Source organism: Gracilinanus agilis, chromosome 2, assembly GCF_016433145.1.
Source record: "Gracilinanus agilis isolate LMUSP501 chromosome 2, AgileGrace, whole genome shotgun sequence".
In the NCBI taxonomy this organism is placed as follows: Eukaryota; Metazoa; Chordata; class Mammalia; order Didelphimorphia; family Didelphidae; genus Gracilinanus; species Gracilinanus agilis.
Genome location: NC_058131.1, coordinates 408,536,826 through 408,542,513, shown reverse-complemented (window position 1 = coordinate 408,542,513; position 5,688 = coordinate 408,536,826).

The following is a 5,688-nucleotide window of genomic DNA, read 5'->3' as shown; positions in this document are numbered from 1 at the left end:
GTAAGGGTGGGCAATGGGGGTCAAGTGACTTGCCCAGGGTCACACAGCTGGGAAGTGGCTGAGGCCGGGTTTGAACCTAGGACCTCCTGTCTCTAGGCCTGACTCTCACTCCACTGAGCTACCCAGCTGCCTAAGTTTAATTTTTTAGGTATCATCTCATATTCAATTTATACCCTTGCCCTTTGTGTATGTATATTTCCTAACTGTCCTAATAATGATAAAGTTCTTAGGAGTTACAAGAATCATTTTCCCATATAGGTATATATATATATATATATATATATATATATATATATATAGTCCAACCTTGTTGAATATCTTTGTATTTCTCTTTCCTATTTACCCTTTTATGTTTCTCTTGAGTCTTGTATTTGAGAGTCATATTTTCCCTTCAGCTCTAGTCTTTTCATCAGGAAAGTCTGAAAGTCTTCTATTTCTTTGAATACCTGTCCCCCCGCCCCCATCCACCCCACCCCCATCCCCTCGGGAAGGATTATTATGCTCAGTTTTGTTAGGTAAATGATTTGTTTGTTGACTTCCTAGCTCTTTTGCCTTTTGGAATATCACATCACAGGCCTTTTAATACTTTAAAATAGAAACTTCTACATTTTTTTTCTGACTATGGCTCTGCATTATTTGAATTGTTTCTTTTTTGGCTGCTTAAAATATTTTCTCCTTGATCTGGGAGTTCTAGAATTTGGCCATACTATTCCTGGGAGTTAGACTTCTGGGATCTCTTTCAGGAGATGATTGGTGGATTGTTTCAATATCTATTTTACCCTCAGATTCTTGAATATTGGGGTAGTTTTCCTTCATAATTTCTTGAATGATGAATAAGCTTTTTTTCCCATGGTGTTCAGGCAGTTCAATGATTCTTAGATTATCTCTCCTGTATTTATTTTCTAGTAAGATATTTCACATTTCTTCTATTTTTTCATGCCTTTGACTTTGTTTTGATTGTTTTTTGATATCTCCTGGAGTCATTAACTTCCAGTGGTCCAATTCTAATTTTTAAGGCTTAATTTTCTTGAGTGAGCATTTGTATCTTTTTGTACCTTTTCCATTTGACAAATTCTATTTTTTTAAAGCATTCTCAGCTGCATGACTTTCTTCAGCTCTATTCAACGACAATGAATAGGAGCAGAGGCGGCATATAATAGAAGTGAAATTATGTTGGAGTTTAGCAAAAGATGGGTGGTGGAGATAGGATAAAGTGGGAAGGAATTGGCCAATAGAGGAAAGTATGGTGCTTAACTGGTTAACAACAGAGTTGAAATTGGGAAGAGAGTGAAGTGAAATTAGAGTAGGAAAAATGGCTGAAGAAAATACAGAATAATTATTGAAGGGGACAGTAAAACCCAACACTAGACACAAGACAATTTGACCTTTGTTTCAGTGCTGCCTTGTCGCAACAAATCTGATGTTAATGGTTGACAGTCACATCACATCACTATGAAGATTCTTCAACATCAGAAAGCCACAGCAAAGATAATCATTAATCACAGAATCCTCTAGCTAGAAAATTACCTAGTTTGATCAATACCTTTGTCTGAGAGACAATATGGTATAATGTGAAAAAAATGAACATGAAACTGGTGCATCTATGTTCAAGTCCCTCTACTTTCATTTAGAAAATATGTGACCTTGGGTAAATTATTTAACCTTTCTTGGTTTCAGTTTCTCCATTTGTAAAATGAGAGAGTTGGACTGGTTGGCCTCTAAGGTCTATATCAGTGATTCCCAAAGTGGGTGCTACTGCCCCCTGGTGGGTGCTGCAGTGATCCAGGGGGGTGGTGATGGCCACAGGTGCATTTATCTTTCCTATTAATTGCTATTAAAATTAAAAAAAATTAATTTCCAGGGGGCTAAGTAATATTTTTTCTGGAAAGGAGGGTGGTAGGCCAAAAAAGTTTGGGAACCACTGGTCTATATCTATGATATTACAACCTGCAATAAGGAAGAATTCACTTTTTCTGGGAGGCATCCCACTACACTTTGAGATATTCTAATTGTTAGGAAATTTACATGACAGATATTTCTCTGCCCTTTGCTTTTTTCACTTGAGCCAAAGACAATGGATGTAATCCTTTTTTTGCAAACTTGAAGACAGCCATCACATCCACTAAATTTTATCTTTTCCAGGATCATGACTACTACTTCCTTTAAACAATTATCTCATGGCATGATCTCAAGTCCTCTCACCATCCTGGTAATACCCCTCTGAACATATTCAGATTTCCTAAATGTGTTTCCCAGAACTGAACCCGGATGTGACCTACCAAGGGTAAATTGTGATAGAGCTATAGTGAACAATATGCCTCTCTTAATATGAGAAGAAACTAGTCCTATTTATGATGAAAAATGAATAAAAGGATTTAGAGTTGTTGATGACCTTAAAGATCATCCAGTCCAATGGTTTCCAGACTTTTTCATCAGGCACTCTATTAGTAAAAAGTTTTGATCATTTGCCCCAAATATATTTATTTATGTTATATACATAGTATATGGCTATATTACATAAATAATAAAACATACATGAAAAGAGAAATTTTAAAGATTGAAATAAATATGAAATACAAAACATTTTAATTTATGGTGTTAATGATATGAAAGTCTTATCCTCACTAAAATATTAACAATGGCTATAAATAATAATATTTTCAGGAAGAGTAATGTGATTGAATATTCTTCATTGTTTTTAGTAATTTATTACCCAGTTAATTTAATATAGCTAGCCAGACAGATGAATTGCTTTTTAAAGAATTATGTATCTTTCAATAAAAAATAATATTCAATTTACAGGTCATAGGAGCCAATTAATATAATAGCTTTTCAGAAGAAGTCATGTGTCTCTATATTGATATTCACCATTACATAATATGAAAACAATGAAAAGTGAATTTTCTTTGATGGCAATTCAGTATACTGTGTCCTATATAAATCTTTTCTGATTTTTTTACATGTTTCATCTTAATGGAATTTACCATACCTTAATTTACTATTCATGTTCAGTTATTTTAGTTGTGTATTCATATTAATTTCTGAAGAACACTAAAGAAGGCCAGTTTGGCTAACCTATGGAGTTCAGGAAATGAAATAACACATAATAAGGTTGGATAGGAAGGTTGGAGCCAGGTTGTGAAGGGTTTTAAATGCCAAAAAGAGATTCAAACATTAATAGAGAGCCATTGTAGTTTCCTGAGTAGGTTAGAAACAGACCTGAGCTTTAGGAAAATCACTTTACTAAGTATGTGGATAGTGGATTGGGGAGAGGAGAAACATGGGCAGGTGACTAAGAAATTATTTCAGTTTTCCAGGTGAAAAGTCACAAGAACCTGAACTATGGTAGCTATGTGAGAATATGGAGAGAAAGGGAACCGATGTGGGAGATATTGGGGAGACAGAAGAGGCAGGATCTAGAAAGTGCTTGATTATGTGAGGTGAGTGAGCAGAGGATGACATCTAATTATGAAACTAAGAGACTGGAAAGATATTGGTGCCCTAGAAAGGAATGAGAGAAATTTAGAAGAGGGTATGAGGGGCCAGGGAAGGAAATTAGATCTTTCATGTAGCTAGCAATCTTTCCATGGCTGATTATCCAGTGTAACTCACTCTGTCACATTCAGAACAAAAATTTTAATTTGAATATCTCAAATTAAAATCTTAAATTAAATGAGCAAGCTCAACTGGAGAAGGAACAAAATTTCTCATTATGAAAAGGACATGCCAGGGAACATCATAAAAACTCAGAAAAATAAAATAACATGTCAATTCAATTATGAGCATAATGATATAAAAATAAAATAACATGCTTATATTTTATTATATTTAAACTATATATAGGTTTATGAAGTAATTTATTCATACAAGTAAAGTTATTAGTCCATTTTATAAATGAGTAAATGTAGAATCAAAATGCACATGATCACATACATAGTAACTTGGCATCATCAGAATTTAAATCTAGTTCTTCTGACTCTATGCTCTTTCATCGCATTTCAGAATTGACCCCAGATGCCATCTGGTTCAACTGGCTGGTACTCAATCATGAATCTTGTTTATGATGTGCCTAACAAGTAGTATTACTCTGCTTAAAGACTTCCAGAGATGGGTAACTCACTAATTTCAAGTTAGCCTACTCCTACCTTAAGCAAACTATTTTGGGGAATGAAGTCAGTTATAGGTTCAGCAGGGAAAAGCAAATTATTTCTTTATTACATACCCACTATGACAGAATGTTAGAGTTGGAAAGGACCTCAGCATTACAAACTTCAATCTATTCTCAAAAGTAATCCTCACTTTGTCATGTAAGATAAGTACTCATCCAGCCATTGCCTAAAAATCCCCTCCCGCACTGGGAGGGGGGAGGGATAGGGTGTACCACTTCATTTCAAGGCATTCATTCTGCATCCAGAAATCTCTACCAGGAATTTTTTGATACCATCATGCCTAGATTTATCTTTTGGCAACATTCTCTGGTTTGCCTTTCTGGGGCCAAACAGAACAACACATCTAATTCCTTTTCATATGGTAGCCCTCTAAATATTTGAATGTCAGTTTTGAGTCACCTCATCTTTAAGTTAAACATCCCAAGTTCCTTCAACCTATTTTCACTGACAATGAACTCAAGGTTCTTCACTGTCCTGGTTGCCCTACTCTGGGCAACGTCTATTATACTTATCCCCCTTAAATGTGGCACCAAGGACCCCACACAATTCTACAAATAAGGTCTTATGAGGAAAGAGTACAGAAGGTTGATTAGCTTCTTATTCCTAGAAACTATTAATGCAGCCCAAGAATACATTAGGATTTTCTTTTCTTTTCAGACTATCACATCACACTGTGACTCTTAATTTTAGTTTGCAGTACCTTAAAATTCACATTTTTTTCAGAAAAACTGCTGCTAATTATGCATTCTCCACCATGACTTATAAAGCTGATTTCCTTATCCTTCAATCAAAAAATTAAAATCATCTTTAAGTGATGTAGATAATTCATTGGAATTATTACATTCAATAGTGGATATCACCTCTTAGAAAGGATATTGATAAACACTAAAGCATATGGGGAGGCTAAACAGAAAAGGGAAGGACATCACAATTGTGCCATATGAGGATCAGTTCAAGGAACTGAAGATGATTAGTCTGGTGAAAAGAAGCCATGGAGGAGGGGGTAGGAAAGGAAGGGGGAGGGTGGAACATGATATAATTTCCAGGAGGCTAAGTAATATTTTTTTCTGGAAAGGGGGTGGTAGGCCAAAAAAGTTTGGGAACCACTGCATAAAACTTTGACAATTAGAGCCATCTACAAATGAAATTGGATGCTTCAAGAAATGTAGTTTGCTCTTTAAGCAGAAGCTGGATGATCATTTATTGGCAGTGTTATAAAAGGGATTCTTTGTCAGATAAGGACTAGACTGGTTAGATGGATGAACAGAAAGATAGAGAGATATATTAGATAGATACATAGATAGAAGAGAGAGAGACAGAGAGAGAGAGAGCCAGCCAGCCAGCCAGACAGACAGACAGAGAAAGAAAGACAGAAAGAGACAGAAAGAGACAGAGAAAGAGAATAGATCGAGCAAGCTTTTACTAAGCACATATTAAGCACTAGGTACCATGCTAAGCACAAAATACAAATACAAAAGGATAGTCTCTGTCCAAAAGAAGCTTATATTCTAATGGGGGA